The sequence below is a fragment of the Lepidothrix coronata genome, unplaced genomic scaffold, assembly GCF_001604755.1.
Source record: "Lepidothrix coronata isolate B3197 unplaced genomic scaffold, Lepidothrix_coronata-1.0 Scaffold174, whole genome shotgun sequence".
In the NCBI taxonomy this organism is placed as follows: domain Eukaryota; kingdom Metazoa; phylum Chordata; class Aves; order Passeriformes; family Pipridae; genus Lepidothrix; species Lepidothrix coronata.
In genome coordinates this window covers 460,837-477,551 of record NW_016690354.1, presented here as the reverse complement: position 1 = coordinate 477,551, position 16,715 = coordinate 460,837, and the positions used below count along the sequence as shown (strand labels likewise).

The 16,715-nt window shown below is 49.2% G+C and overlaps 1 protein-coding gene across 1 annotated transcript in view; it reads left to right on the top strand.

The window, feature by feature from the left end:
• Positions 1 to 3,741: 3,741 nt before the first annotated feature.
• CAPN5 (calpain 5) overlaps positions 3,742 to 16,715 on the top strand; it is a 57,822-nt gene continuing 44,848 nt past the window's right edge. Inside the window, exon 1 of the mRNA XM_017830188.1 lies at positions 3,742 to 3,785. The gene's annotated coding sequence lies outside the window, so the exon portion shown is untranslated. The remainder of the gene's footprint in view (positions 3,786 to 16,715) is intronic.

Genomic DNA, 16,715 nt, shown 5'->3' with positions numbered 1-16,715 from the left:
CCTCCCACCACTGATTGTCTATGACCTCGAATGACCTTGCTTATTAACTTTCTCAACCAGCTATTTTTGACAGGGAATAATTTAACATCCTTGTGACCCCAGTCTTGCGTCTCTCCTGCCAACTGGCTCTGCAGTTTAAATGAACAGCAATAAATAAATACATATCTGCAGAGGGACCTAAATGACTTCCATTACTGGAGCATCTGAAGGCCTGCTTAAATAAATCAAGCGAGTAGGAGATTATGCTGCAATCATGTGGAGAGGGAAAGGAGAGAATACATTACTGGTATTCCAGAGGCTGCAACTCGGGGGCGAACAATTTTGCAGAATTCAGAACAATGAGGTTTAATTCAAGTGCAGATGGATGACCAGAGGCTCATTTTGTGGTATCTTCAAAGAGGAGCAGAAGACTGCAACTCAGTGGGATCATCAGTGCTTAAAACTCTCACCAAGCAGCTCCTGCCTTGGGGAGGGGGCTGTTGGAGGTTGTTCCCTGTATCTCCATGCCGTGAAAGTGAGGGTATGGGCACCAGCTGCCCACCTACAGTCATTGTCTCATTTTTATCCCCCACACGTGCCCTCAGGAGGGGAGAGCTGCCCTCATAAGAGTAGGGATGTCAGGAGTGGGCACTTCAACTCCCAGTGCTTTGGGCAGGCAGGTAATCACCTTGAACCACCCCAGGACCAAACCTCAGCTTGGGGGTCCCCTTCATGAGTAAGAACAACAAATATTCTGGGGAGAGAGGAAAACCTCACCAAGTTATCTGCTTTGAAATCCCAGAACGAATAATGAAATTCTATTTGTTGGAGGAAGCACCAGCTACAATTTTTCTCCTCCACTTTGCCTTTTACCTTATTCCTACTTATTTTTGGGTTCTGGTTTTAAAGCATCACTATTTCTTCTTTCCCCCTGCACAGCCCTTGTGCCAGCCCTGTCACCATGGCCTCATTTGCATCATGCTGAGGAGCAAGGAAGCGTTGTTATAAATCGTATTTACATAATTTTCCTTCCCCTGCTGAGGCTGAAATCGAAAATGCAACTAAGTTAATCAGCAAGATCTAGGCCTGCCACGAGCACAGGCTGGGGCTCCACGTCCCTTTGGGGACGTAGGAATGTCTGGGGACCCACTCACTGCCTTAATTCAGCAGTGAGGAGCTTTTCCCTAACGTTTTCCCTAATGCTTTCCAGCCTATTAAGAAAATAAAAACCAGGCTTCTGCTGCTGATTTGTCTCAAGGGTGAGTCCATTTTCTCTTTTTTTTTCCTTTTTCCTCCTTTTAATCCCTTCATCTGGCACTGCACAGCATCACCCATCACCCCTGTGGGTGACAAACTCCCCTCTGTGCCCATCTGTCCCCATGTCTCCAGCAGTGAGATGTTCCCCCTTAGCAGCTTTAGGGTAAAATAGGTGAAACAGTTCAGTAGGAAATTACCTATTTTCCTCCATCACTGTTAAAGCAAGCCCACAGTGCCTAACTGGGCAGGAGGTATCTGTACTGGTGAGAGGAATGATGGATGATCATAGTAATTAATTAACACTGATGGAGTGTCTCTCAATTTAAACACATCGCAAATCAAAACAGACTCTACACTCTCCATCTCCTCACAGGGAGAAGAAGCACCACCATCCATCCCTGCCCTAGTCTGCATGGCAGATGGATTTAGGGCTATTAATAAGATTTTGGAGTTGAAGACCTGTTTAGGGTTTACTCTTCCCCCTTCCAAATCTTCAGAGACTGAGGGTTTGTCTTTTATTTTTTTTTGTGAGGGGAGAGAAAAGAAGTGTATGAAACACCTGGTTTTGAGCAGCCCCGAGATCCATGGGGGAGAGGGGAAAACAAACAAGGAGAAGGAAAACATTAGAAAACAGCTTTTGCTGCCAAAAGAAGCCTTCGTGGAACTACAGATTTTTGGCTTTCCTATTCCTGTAACTAATAAATGAATTAAAATAATCGTAACACAAATATTGCATGAATTGAATAAGTAATGAAATTATAAAATTAACAGGAAAATACTAAGAACCTTAATATGGAAAGTCCAGGAGGGTTTCAGATAATGAGAAACTGGAGGAAAAGCCTGGTCCTAGAGGACATGATTTGTGGTGACCACGGACAGCTGCAGGTGACACCTTGATGGGAACAAGAGCCCGTGCCAGGCCAACGCTGCTCCGGGCACAGCCTCCTTTCTAATTTTATCACCAAAATTTCACTGCATTACCACAAATACGACAAGCAGATGTCCTTAAGCGTTCACTCTGTCGCTGGCAGGCAGCAGCTAAACCTTAGGACTCTTTCTTTTGTTGTCTGAAAGAGTCTGGGCACTATGATTTTGAACAGTTTATTCCTGTCATTTCTGAATGTTTTCTTTAATTGTTCTTCCCTTGCCATCTATTTTTGGCTTGATTTATGATAAACCATGAATAGTACCAATAAAGCTTGTGTGTCAAGTCAGCACATCAGATCAGAGCTGCCCCTGACAGAGGGTCTGTAAAACCTCACTGGCTCCTTCCTGCCAAGGGGTATGCACTTTTCTGGGGGTCATGTTTGGTTTTCCTCTCCTGAATGTGTATTTGTGAGCTGGGAAAGCATGTTTTCCACCAGTCTGGCCACCTTGGCCCCATTGCCTGCCCCATGATGCCCATTGCACATCGATCTCTGTGGATGTGGAGCTGGGCCAAGGACATGTCTAGCCTTTGGACCCCCCCTTTTCCCCTTCCCAGTGCCTCACTCTCCCTCTTACAAAAGAGAAAAGGGGATTAACTTTGGTCTTGGGCAGGAAAACATATCTCCTTCAACCCCTGTGATCATGCCCCACACCATTCCTTACCGGGGGATGTCCCCTTTGCACCCAAATCCTGCCACCCCTGATGACTCTCCCCTGCATCCTCCATGGGTTATGTCCCAGTGCCCCCCAGCTGCCTGGTGTCTTCATGGCCCAGCTGATGGCAGCGCATGGTGCTCCAGTTTGCCCAGTTCCAACTCCCAGTGCAAGGTCCCAGGCAGAGCCAGTGGGGCCTTGTCCTATTAATGAGTGCCAAGGCAATGCTGGTCCACATGCCAGTGCCTGGGAGGTCCCAGTGGCTAGTGCCAGTGTCCAGGTGTGCAGGTGCTCATCCCAGTTCCAGTTCCCAGCTGGTGGTGCTGGTGCCAGGTCAGCCCCTGTTCCCCATTCCCCTTCTCTATCCAGGTGGTGCCAGCCCCTGTTCCCACTGATGGGCCCATTTCCCAGGTGATCCCAGGTCTTAGTGCCTGGACAGTGTTGGACCCAGATCCCGGTTTCCAGCAGTACACCAGACTGGGTCGCAGCTCCTGGACCGGCGCCAGCCAGTGCCATTCCCATTTCACACTACCGGGTGGTGCCAGTCCCCATTCCCAGTAGTGACTCCAGCTTTCAGCAGTGGGAGCGTCGGTTTCCGGTCCCGGTTCGCATTCCCGGAGTCGGTTCCTGGTGTCAGTTCCCGGTCCCATTCCCGGTTCCCAGTGCTGGTTCCCATTCCTGGTGCCGGTTCCCGATCCCGCTCCCGGTTCCCATCCCCGTTCCCAGTTCTCCTTTCAGGTCCCATTCCCAGCCTCAGTTCCCAGTCCTGTTCCCTATTCCAAGTCCCCAGCGCCGGCTCCCATTCCCACTCCCGTTCCCTGCCGGCGCGGTCCCGGGCGCAGGCGCGGCGGCGGTCCCTGCCCGCCCCGTCGGGGCGGTGCTTGCGAGAAGCGAAGCGCTGCGGGAGCGGCGCGCCCGGAGCGGCGGCACCGGCACGGGCAGCGGGCACCGGCACCAGCCCCGGACAGGTAAGGCGACTCCCGGCCCTGGGAGGGGGTGGCTCGTCCCTGCGCCCTCACCGCTGCTCCGTCGGCGGGGGCGGCTCCGCGCCCCGCCCGGAGGTCCCGCCTCGTCCTCGGGGGATGCTCGGAGCACCTGTGGCTTTGGGAACCTGGGGACAGCTGCATTCCGGGGAGGGGAGAGGAGGGGGGGGGAGTGTGTGTGTGTGTATGTGTGCATGTACGTGTATAAGATTTCGGGGGGGGAAGCCTATAGCAAGCACCCTCCTCCCCCCCCCCGTGCGGAGCACGCTGCTCCCCTTGCTTTCAGCAAGCGCTGGTGTTTAAGGGTCGTGGAAGTCGGGGTGCTTGGGGTTGGTGCGTTTGAAAGTTGCACCCCGGATGGTTCAAAACCTCGCAGCAGCTCCCAGACATGCTTGTTTCTGCTGGTGAAACCAGCTGGACTGAAACTTTGAGCAGCGAGGCCTCAGCACTGGCTAGAGAGCAGGATTTCTGCATTGGGAAAAAATCCTAGGGTTTCATATTGTTCTTTGTTCCATTTTTTTGGGACAAATCCAAAGTCTTATGGAAAGTGAAGGCAAGAGAGAGCTCCTGCCCCTGCCAGCTCACTGCTGGGGTCCAGGAGACTGATGGCTTTTGGGCTTTCCAAGCAGAGATATAAACCCAGATTTCCCATATCTCAGGGGTGGGAGGCACCACCTCTTTCTCCCTGCCCTGAAAAGCTTATTTTTGACCTGAGACACCAGCCTGATGCTTTCTAGTGGAGGGTGTCCCATTGGAAATGTCTCTGGTCTTCTATCACTCACATTCCAGTCTAGTCACTGCCAGGTGAGCATGGGCTGCTCACTCGGCTCTGGAGATCCACCCCTGTGTGATGCTTGGGTTTATTACCAGTTATTTGTTACCAATTACCATTATGTTTCTGCCTGGATGCTGCATTAGCTCTGAGCTTGGTGAGTAGTGCAGCTACGGCAAATGGAGCTGGAAGCAGAGCAGCGAGAGTCCGTGGAGGATGATCTTAAATCCTCAGCTGCTTTTCTTGCTGCATCCAGCAAGGACCATGCTGCAGGCTTTCCCCAGGGTGCCTTTCCTCTCCATCCCATCTCACGTCTTAAAGGGCCTCGATTCTCTGGCCAGGGTCAGCCTGGATTCCAAGTGTGCTGAACTGGTGTTATACTGGAGTGAAGGCAACATGGGGTCCCTGCAGCTGCATCTCTGACCCCACACTCTGCATGCAGGTGGTGGGTAGCTCAAGAAAGGTGCAGAGAGCCTGGCTGGGTGTGCTGCTCAAGGTAACAGTGAATTGAGGAGGGACAAACTTATGGATACAGGCGAGAACAGGTATCACCTGTTGGGAGCATCCTTGGGGTAGCAAGGACCAGGGAGGGGGAAAAGCAGCAGAGTCAGGCATGGATGGAGGCACAGAGCCTGATCCAGGTGCTCACAACTTAGCTCCTGCTTGGTGCAACATCTTGCTACAGGCACATGTGTCCTGGTGTCCTGCCCTTACCGGAACCTCAGCTGCCTCCTACTTATTTAAGTAATTCTTTAATGTGAATCACCTGGGGCTCAGCTCCAGAGCATGAGCCAGGCAGCAGAGTTGTAAAACCCAAGGCAGACTGATGGATGCTCTTTGAGACCTACCACCCCTGGGAGCAGGATGTGAGATCCAAACTCCCCCTGCAATGGGTGTGTTTGTACAGATGCTGCTGTGTGCAAGGAGGCTGGCTCACTCAGTGGCTGGTGCTTGCCAGCAGCCATGCACCAGAATTGGTTGGGAAAAACTTTCTTGTTGGCAGCAGAGTTAAGGATCAAGGCACGAGTGAAAGGAAAAGCAGGTTTTGAGGAAGGCAGCAGGACTTGCTGTAGCAGGCCTTGCTCAGAGTAGAAATCAAGGCCCTCTGTCATGTCCTGAGGACATGGTGGGTGACACGGAGAAGGAATAATCCCATCTGCAAAGCCATGACATATAAAACAGGGGCAAAGTGTCATGACCAAGGCACTCAGGAGGTTTGTGATGGAGTCAAGTCCACCCTGCTTTCTGCCACCAGCACCCCCGTCCTTGCATGAAATGACTTTATGTGAGGCTTTGACATGGCCACAAACCCAGGAAAATCCCACCTTGGCTGGTGTGTTCTCCACAGCATAGTCTGTTCAAGGGAGTTCTTTTAGCTCGTGATGAACAACTGCTGTGGGCATCCTCAAGCCCCTGGGGTGGAGGAAGATGGAAACCCAGGGCTGTTACTGAAGGGGACTGACCTGTAGCTTTGCTCTCATTTTTAGGGAAAGGAGATGCTCCAGGCCTTCTTTACCTGGACATGCCAGGGCTTTACACAGTGCTTGTGGGAGTATGTCAGTGGAGAAGACTTTTGCTGGGGGGGCGGCTGGGGGAGGTGACAAAGGGCACTGCTGGACAGATTAAGCCCACGCAGCAGAGCTTAAATCTCCTTAAAGCCTTTAAGGGAGGATCTGAGTTCATTCTCACTATTCGTGCTGAGATTTGCCTGCGAAGCCAAACTGAGAGGCACCATTCCTAGGAGGTGGACAAGATGCTCAGCCAGAGGGAAACGGCTGACCTCAAGAATGAGTTGCAGGGTGTGGGGGTGTCCCCTAGGACATATATCTGCCGATACAGTGGGGCACTGTATGCCTGGGCTTTGTGCTATGTTTGGAGATTGAATCATATTGGGATAGTCGAGACTGGATGTTTGGGGCTGTTTTGGTCCTGGATGCCCCTGGGAGCATTGCAGAAAGGCAATGGGAAACAGGGAAAGGGTATTTGTGGGACGAGGGTACGGAAGGGTTAATGTGGAAGGACCAGGCTCTGAGATCTGGTGCTTGAGAGGGATTAACTCAGCCTGGAGCAGGTGCAGGGAAAAGGGCTCTGAGGCTGCTCAGAGGGATGGAGAGCTATTATATGAGGCTGTTTCGCCGGGCTTTTTTAAAGGCAGAGAGGGGCTGTACTTGCTGTGAAGTAAATGCATCCAAGGGGTGAACTTCAGGGAGGTAGAAGAGCTATTTGAACTGAGGGACAGTGTTGGTGTTGGGTTGTGAATTTATTCAGTTTAGATTGGAAGGCTTATCTAGAGGCTCCACAACTGTATCACATCAGAGGATGGTAGGAGAGTGTGAATTAGGGCACATAACCCCTCTTACAAGGTGCTTGACCATGATATAAGGAGGATTTAGGGTTTGTTGGTGTAGGAGGCCAGGACTCTGTAGTCAAGACACCCTGTCCAGGTGTCTCCTTTGGGAAGGGCTGTGTTAGCCAAGCAGGTCTCACCATCTTGATGTGGGACGAGACCAGACATGAAACAGATGAAGCCCAGCAATGTCACAGAGATAATTTTTCATCTTTGATTATGCCTCAAAAAGAAAAAAAAAATTCATCTCCCCCTTCCCTGGTTGCTGCGTGGATTAATAACAAAGCATCCATGCTTTAAAGAAAGCTTTGGCTCTGATCCCAAGAGGAGATTTAAACAGTGTTCGTTCTGGGGTATGATGATACGAAGAATGGGTGCATCCTCTAAATCTGCTCATGCTTGTGCATTAATTATTGGATATTTTGCTGGTCCAGAAATGCCAAGATTCCTCTCCTAATTCTTTCTCCAAGCAGGGCAGCAGCAGGTTAATACAGGGAAGGACAAGGATGCAGCTGTGCCTTGAGGGTTGGGATCAGGCACTCTCTCTCCTCCTCCTCGCTAGTGTCTAGAGGTGTCAACTCCTTTCTCTGCAGATGTCCAGAGGTGAAAGCCTCTTCAGCCCATAGAGAGGTGTCTGTCATCCTTTGTTCATGCTGTGGTGATAGGGGGAACACTCGGGTAGCATATATTTAGTTATGTCTTCATGCCTTCACCTTCACCTGTTCCTTTGAACAGCTGTGGAGCACAAAGACTCAACAACAGGCTTGCACTGACCTGCTTCGGGCCAGACGGTGCTCCTCCATCTCCTGGCCCCTCGGGCAGTGTCACGGATGGGGAATGAGGTGCAGTGATTACTCCGGCTCTGCTCACTTCCAGTTGATTACCCAGGGAGAAAGGGCCAGGCTCTGGGCACTGCAGAAAATGGACAGAGACCCAGTGGCTTCATGGAAGCTACATTTTTCACCAGTCCAGCATCTGTCTGGCTGCAGCATTAACCCTTAACCTGCCCTGAGCTCTCCCCTTCACATTGTGGAGTCTTTTCATCTCTAGCTTATTCCTACTAAATTGTCTTGCACTGTAGAAGGCACCCTAATTCTGGTGACTCGATAGGGGGGTAACTTCTTGAGGTCATGGGGAAATAGGAATCGTTGCCGTTGAGTTTTTCACCGTCTCTGAGAAAAAGTCCTTTCTACTCTACACTCTGTGGCCAGGGAGACTTTACAGCTTTTGATTTTCTGCATGATGCATTAGTTTTCAGCCAGTATTGCAGATCCTCATGCTTTGGGGATCCTCCTGGACTGGAGATGTGACCGATGATACTCCTGCAAAGCTGTGCTGGGAACCCGTGGGGTTTGCAGCATCTAGGTCAGAGACTGGCTCCTTTGGGCCTGATCCAGCCCTTAAGGGGGGCTGGACTGAGCTTCTCAGCCCCTGCCTGCAGCTTTTTTGTCCCAGTTCAATAACACTTTGATGCATTTTATCTTAAAATACTCTTCCGGCAGAGAAAAGCTCTCCCTGCCCCTTGATTTGCCTTTGTGCAAAAATGACCAGTTTTAGTCCTTCCACCATCCATCTGAGCATCATCACTGTTTCCTCCTGTCTTGTGACTTCAATCTGTTGAGAATGAAGGTTAAAGGCAAAGTGAACTATAAAGCATCCCAACCACTTTAACCCTGCCCCGTGCTGGGAGGCTGAAAACCTTAATGGGGAGCTCTGAAATGATACATGGGAGAGGGCTCCTTCTCCTCACCATGCAGGGACTTTCTCAGCTTATTGGGGCCCCCAACAGAAGAGAGACATGGACATGTTGGAATGACACCAAAAGAGGGATGAAGATGCTTAGAGGGCTGGAGAACCTCTGCTGTGGAGACAGGCTGAGAGAGTTGAGATTGTTCAGCTTGGAGAAGAGAAGGCTCCAAGAAGACCTTAAAGCCTCTTCCAGTACATAAAGGGGCTACGAGAGAGTTGAAACTTTTTGCAAAGGCAAGGAGAGGTAGGACAAGGGGGATTGTCTTAAACTGAGAGAGGGCAGGTTTAAATTAGATGTTCGGAAGAAATTCTTCCCTGTGAGGGTGGTGAGGCACTGGAACAGATTGCCCCAAAAAGCTATGGCTGCCCAATCCTTGCAAGTGTTAGGTCATGTTGGATGGGGCTTTGAGCAGCCTGGTCTAGTGGAAGGTATCTCATGGAAGAGGGGTTGGAATTAGATAATCTTTAAGTCTCTTCCAACCCAAACCATTCTATGATTCTATGAAATCGTCTCCTTGGCTGGCTGCAGCTCATCCTCAGGTGAGGAAGGCTGCAGCCCTGGTTCATTCCACCAAGGTTTATCCTGTAATCTGGCCCTAACTCCGCAAACAAGGTTGCAGCAGCCCAGGCCAGGGTTATGCTTTTACCATCAGGGAAAGGGACATGGAATATTGTTTTCTGTGTAGCTACAGCATGAAGGCAGCAGGTCTCTGATCTTCAGGTGAAAAGGGCATGGCTCCAGTTCTACTCCTGCTTGGCCTTCCATTAAACCATGATGCTTTTCCCTCACTGTGTTTTTGTGGTCGTTGTTGGGTTTTTTTGTTACATCTCCAAATAATCCATGGAGTGATTTCCCTAAGTGACAAAACATATCCCTCCCTTGCAGCAAGCACCCTCTGTCCCAGCTTACATCATATTTTGACTTATCTGAGCTTCCCTGACTCCAAGGTGCAGGACTCAGGTGGCTCTTGTTGACTCCATCCCTTCACAGCCCATCCTGAGCTGTTCCGCCATTGCCTCCAGTCCCCAATAGAGAAGAAGGATGCATGTCTATGTCTGCTTGCCGCTCAGAGTTTGGGGTTGGTTTGTTTTATTTTTTCAAGGCACACCCTGGTAATCAAGAGCTTCCTATGAAGTGTTTGCAGACTTGCTGCTCCCAAAGCCTTGAAGAGCTGGTCCTACCAGTTGTCTGAACATGTGTAAATATTGTGAGGATTGCCTAGGGGTGATTAAGGGGGGTGATTTCTCTGCTGAGCAAAAGGGAAGCCTTGAAATTATAAAAGCTGCAGCTACAAACTCTGCTTTTTCAGAGCCAGGTGACCGCTGCTACATGAACACAGGATGGGGACAGGGATGAGGTTGGGGATAGGGATGGTGGTCACTGGCTGCTTGCCCAGTGAGTATTGCCTTTGGCTTCCTGGCAGGTCTTCATGCGGGAGCAGGAGAGCAGTGATTTATTACATCTAACACGGGGCTGCGTCAGGTTCCTGTCCCATGCAGGGAAGTGAAACTCTTCCCTATGTCACAGGGTACATCTTCAGCTGCTTCAGCTCAGAGGGTGTCTAAAGAGATACAGAATGAGGACTTGCAGCAGGATAAAGTCTTGGAGAGGAGGCAGGAGCTTAATTCCCCATCCCAGAGCCCTGTGGTCAGCCCACCGTCTCCTGCTTGCTGTTCACCATGCAGTAGTAACATGGCCAGTGCCACCTCCTGCCAACAAGACAGTCTCCACTCCAGCTTTGTGCAGAGAATCCAGACACGCATCAGAGCAATGATGGGCATTTTTGTTCAAGTGAGAGCAGGGACAGAAGATCCAGCTGCTAGCCATGGTTGCAGGAGCAAGCACCAGCCATCCTGGGCTGCAACAAAGCAATAGATCTTCAAAAGAGGAGGAATCCTCATCTGAAAGGTGGAAGGCCGTGGAAGAGAGGGGTTGGACTAGATGATCTTTAAGGTCTCTTCCAACCCAAACCATTCCATGATCTGAAAGAAATTTGAGCTGGGTGGATGGCTGCTTTTTATCTCTGATGGTGGTTTCTGTGATCCCAGCCTCAGGGGAATGTCCCTTAGGGGGATGTCCCTGGGCAGCCTCAGGAGGGTGAGTGCCAGAGGGCAGTAAATGCTCTCAGAGGAGCAGAGATTTTTGGATTTTGCCCCAAAACATAAGCTTGGAGTTGCAGCATGAGGGGCAGGGGTTTGGTCTCACTGTTCATGGTTGTGACTTGGTAATGAGTTAGTTTCACCTGGGGAACCTGCCTGAGGACACAATTGGAATGTTAATGAAGGGCTAGCAAAGATCAGGGTTGTCTTCTGGGTTACCAAAGGAAGGGCCTCAGAAGACCATGTGGAGCCTGTGGGTGCAGAGGTCCAACCTTTCCCTCTGGACTGCATGGAACAGATGCATCCTGATGGCTTGTCCTGTTACAGAAGTTCTGGGAAGCAAAAGCAAACAAAGGTGGGTGCTCCACCAGAATGTGACGCCCCCCCACCTAAGGTGATGTTGTGTTGGTACATGGAGACTTTGTATGCTTTCTGGAGGTCACTGCCCCTTGTAAAACAGATAAATCATAGAATCACAGAATGGTTTGGTTTGGAAGTGACCTTAAAGATCATCTAGTTCCAACCCCCCTGCCATGGACAGGGACACCTTCCAGGTTGCTCAAAGCCCCATCCAGCCTGGCCTTGAACACTTCCAGGATGGGGCATCCACAACTTCTCTGGGCAACTTGTTCCAGTGCCTCACTGCCCTCACAGGGCGAATTTCTTCCTAATTTCTGATCTAAACCTAAATCCCTCCTAGAGTATTTCTGCTATGCATGAAGAGGTAAAAGCCACCTAAGAGAGCTCAGATTAAGGCAGTGGGAACTTAGGTTCAGACCTTTCAACTTGGCAAGAGCCAAGTGAATCCAGTAACAAGGATTTCTAAGAAATCTCACAAATTTGAGGTGGTCCAATATAACTAAGAGAGGCTTCCCTCTTCAGAAGCACTAGCACCATCAGTTGCTACAAGCCTTTAACTATAACTTTTGTACTCCTGATGCTTTAGATAGTTACAGAAAGAAAAACTTATTAAAGACAGTGAGAGAAAGGGAGGTAAAATTAAAAAAAAAAAAAAAGCAGATATTGCTGGGCCATCCCGAAGGTTTTGCAGACAAGAGAATGCTCTTATCAGTCAGCACCCACATCTGGTCTGGTTATTTGCTGTTGTGGCTATGGAATTTATAGGAAAGAGGCTTGCAAGGGGCTTAAGGGCCTATCAAAGAGCAAACTGAACATGGACGACCCAAGCTGGAAAAGGACAAGGAGCAGAGTGCCTTGGTGCTTCTATTCAGGTTTGGGTCAGGCAAAGAGAAAATACTAAAATGGTTTATTAGCCAAAGCTGGGAGTCTTGGCAAAGGTTTGAATCCTGACTTGGGGCTAGGAGCTGTAGGGTTGGGACAAAGCCCATTGTCAGAGGCAATGGGGTACCCTCATCAGCTGAAATTGCAGGGGGTGTTTGGATCCCACTTGGTTTTAAGTGGAACAGGTCAAGGAATACATTTCTGGTATGGCCAGGAGCCTCTCAAGAGGAGACCTGAAGGACTTGGTTGTACCTCCAGGCCTCCGAGGGGACAGAGTTTTGGACTCTGCCTGCAGGAAGGAGTGAAGGTGAGGGAGAGAAAGAAACCCATAGCCTTGTGAACAGTGTTATAGAATCACGGAACGGTTTGGGTTGGAAGGGTCCTTGAAGACCTTGTGATTCCAACCCCCCTGCCATGGGCAAGGACACCATCCATTAGACCAACTTGCTTGCCTTGAACACTTCCAGGGATGGGGCATGTTATGATGTGAACAGGCCTGAAAGTGCAGGAGGGATGCTCTGGATCAGCCAGAGGGACAAACATCACAGCTAGCCTGGGAGGGATGATCTTGCAGGATCCAGCTGCCTCCACTGGCTCTCCTACAGAGTAGCTGCAGCCCAGTTATCTCTGCTGCTCCTCCTGCACTGGTCTCTGTGCATCTTTTGAAGTTCAATTGCTTTAATCGTCCCAGAGGCTGTGGAAGCTATTGAAGGCAGAGCATTTGCATGGAGACATGCTGCATTTTATCTGCACTACTGATGAGTTTTCTGAATGAATTTTCCACTTACCCAACCTCTTAAATAAGCACCTCTTTGACCTATAATGTCCAAGAAAAATGCTCTCCTGGCTACCTCAAGCAATGCCCTGTGACTCTTCTGTCCTTCCCTCTGTCCACCTCAAGAAGGTTCAAGTCTGCCTTTAGACCATAATTTTTTTTCCCACTTGGCAAGAAAACCAGTCTGAGTATATTTGTGTGATGTAAGGCTTCCATGGAGTCAGTGTGACCAGATTTAAAAGTAGCTGGTCTAGATGTTCAATTAGAAACACTGAATAAATAATAAAAATACATGCTCAGTCCACTCCTGCAAAGATAACATCCTTTCTTCTCCTTCTACCCCCTTCACTCCTTTCCCTCCTTTCCCCCCTTTTCTTTTCCACAATGGTGATCAAAATGGATGCTGAGAAGGGCACAGCACCTCTGTAATGTCATGGTGTGGGTGGTCTGTGTTCAGTGTGATCCTCATGTCAAATAACAGCCCTCAGGGTAAGCAAGAGCCATGTGGCTGGATGACCACAGATGGAGGTGGCTTAATTCTGCATGTGTGAGTCTGCTCTTCCTAGGTTGTATTTTTCCGATGCCTGAAAACCTGCTCTGTGTGAGCAATATCATGTGCTGGAGAAGGTTCCTGCCTTCTCTAACACAAAGGGGTTTTTTTGGAGGCTCCATGGCTCCTAAGTGAGCTTGGGAGTGCTTTGTTGTTGCTGGTGCTCTCTGCTGCTCCTTATAATTATTAACCAGGGTCACGGTGTGCTGGGGCATGAGGGGTTACTGAAGTGGTGACTGTCTCCAGGGACTGGGCATTGGCAAAGCCCTTTAATTCACCTTTTGTTGCTTGCCCTGCAACTCCTGCTGATCTCCAAGGGTTTTTAACCCTGCTGTGACTTGGGGAACAAGCCTAACATAACACAACCAGTAAGGCTGGCTCAGAGATCAAACAGCACGTGGGGGTACCCAAAACTGAGGTTCTCTGTTCTCCCCAAACCATGAGTGGATTGGGATGAGTTTTACCCAGAGTGGTGAATATTTTCAGCATCTCTCTACTTTTTCTCAGCCAGTGCTGACTTCCTGATGACTTATTACCGCCTTCCTCTTTCCACTGTTTCTGGGTACGTCTTTCTGCCATCATGTTTTGCTGTTGTTCTACCCCTTTTCCTGCTATTGCTGTGTCCCTCCAGCCTCTTTCATTTGCCAGTCTAGTGGGAGATAGTGCTGCTAGCTTTGCTTTGAGCTTATTACTCCTGCCTCTGCCAGGATACCTTCAGGCATCTGTCCTGGTCCCATCTGACCTTAACATCTGAACAGAAGGGCCAGTCAGGCTGGTACCATAAGCCCAATTTGTGTCCAAAGCTCTTGCCAGGCAGAGCTCACCACCAAAGAAGGGTTATGAGACTGTTCACAGTGTGGGGCTGCCTTTTCTTCTGGCAGCTCCAACATCTGACTGTGTTTGCAAAGGGTGACTCATATCTGCATGGAATGAGGAACTCCAGAGCCAAAGGCCTCTGTCCCCGTGTGAGTTATCCAAGCAGAAAGGTAGCTCCTGGTCATCACACCCAGCTGGCTCCTGCAGGAAATGGGTATTCAAGGATGCCCAGACCCTCCTGTTAACCCTGGTCTTCCCAGGAAAAAACATATCTGAATGCTACACTGCATGCAAACCTGCTGGCTGGCTATACCTCTCCCCATGCTGTCAGCTTGCTGTAAAGCAACAAAGGAACAATGTTTGGAGAGAAAAAAAAAAAAAAAAACAAACAGAGGAAATAAAGCAAGTATGATAAAAATTACTGTGCACTGCTGGAAACAGCCTCCAAATGTGAGATCTTATCATCAGTTGATTTTGTGCAGATGTTGCCAGCCAGGCTCATTTTGGTGATGTGGAGTCACTTGCAGTATCTTTCTCTTAGAAGGCGTGACCCTGTCCTTTCCCTGGCCATGCTGCTAATGCACTTTTTAATGAAAGATTACTTTTTTGTTTCATAGAACCATAGAATGGTTTGGGCTGGAAGTAACTTTAAGACCATCTAGTTCCAACCACCCTGCCACGGGAAGGGACACCTTTGAGTAGGCTAGCTTGCTCAAAGCCCCCTCCAGCCTGGCCTTGAACACTTCCAGGGAGGCGACAGCCACAACTTCTCTGGGTAACCTGTGCCAGTGCCTCACCACCCTCACAAGGCAGAATTTCTTTCTAATACCTAATCTAAATCTACTCTCAGTTTAAAGCCATTCCCCATTGTCCTATCACTACAAGCCCTTGTCAAAAGGACATTTTTTTTTAGTTGTTTTTTTTCAGTAATAGCCAGCTGTTTAGCGATACCTTCCTTTGTAGGTCCTGCAGTGCTTTGCAAAAGGGACCAGGGTCACTGCAGAGGGTAAGTGTTTTTTCCTGCTCCATAGAGGAGCAGGATTCATCAGGGGACATTTGTTGTACCTGTGTGCTTACAAAAAGCCATGTCGATGCAGAGGGTTTACTTGCTCAGAACAAACAGCCCCTAACCCCATCATTTTTGTGGCTAATTCCACTACCCTGAATTTCCAGTTTCCAAGGGGAGACAGCTTGTCCCCATGTGTGCTTATGCAAGATTAACCCTCTGGCTGAAAGGTGCCGTGTTCAGGTATCCTGATTTGGATGCCATCTGTGCTGCAGCAAATCACTGATCAAAATCAGAACTTGAATAAATATAATTGAAAGTAAAAATGATCATTTCACTTTTAGCTTAGCGGAGTTTTTAGCTCTTAAATGAGAACAGAGGTATGACCCAATGAAGGGATGAGATAAAGGCCAGAAGGGGACATTTAGCCTTCTGTTCTTCAACAGTTTTGTTTCAGTGCAAATATTCAGTAATTTGAATTTTGGATAAAGAATCTCCTCTGGAAAGATGTCCGACTGAGCTCAGAAGCATCTGGAGATGAGCTACCTATAATTTCCCATAGGAATTAGCTTCCGTGGTTAACCTCAGTCAATTTGATAAGAAATGATATCTTGTTTTCTAATTTCCATCAGTGTGGCTTCAGCTTCCACTCCTTGTGGACACTGCTAATGCAGGATGCTGCACTGTGCTGCTGGCTCTGGGCCACAGCACTTGGAGTCCGAAGCAAAGCTATAGTACATGTACAGCTGGGAGTGGGAAAGGGCTTTGGGAACGCAGCTCAGACCTGCTGTGGATGATGTGCTGCTGGTCCTGGATGTCACTTTGTAGCTCTTGAGGGTGATGATGCACTGGCACAGGTTGCCCAGAGAAGCTGTGCCAGGGGGATTGGAACTAGATGATCTTGAAGGTCCCTTCCAACCCAAACCATTCTATGATTCTAAGATGACTTAAGGCTTTTTTTGTTCATTGTTGGCATAGAGATGTTGGCTAAGAGGTGTGGAGTGCTTATCTTCAGTTTAGACAGTGAGTGACGGTTCAGCTGCTTCTTTCCTGGGTCCTGGAGAAAAGGTGTATAAAGCTCTTCTTGCATTAACAGCGTTTCCTCTCCTGAGCTGGACTTTTGTGTTAGTTGGTAGAAGGATAACCCTGGTGTTACCCCATGTCTGTCAATAGAAACACCCAAAGAGGCTGGAAAAAGTTATTTAAGTAACATTTTTAGAAAATGCCTGGCTGCTCTGAACACCCCACTATTGAGCTGCAGGGTTGTAGGTTGCCCCCATAATACTGCACCTTGTTGAGGATTGGGCAACCACGTGCCTGGTTCCTGCTTCATCTTCTCCTTGGCTGACTCGATGCCTTTGCAATGTGATATCAAAGCTGTCTCCTGTTTAGTGACAACCAAGCTGGAGAACAAGGGCAGCAGATTCTGTCCTCTAAGAACAAGTGTTTTGTCTGACCTAGAGGCAGACAGCTGTAGGATCTACAAGCAAGGAGCCATTTGCTCCTGGCTGGGGTGCAGCCTTGCAGTAACACAAGTGTGGTGAGCCCATGCCAGCTA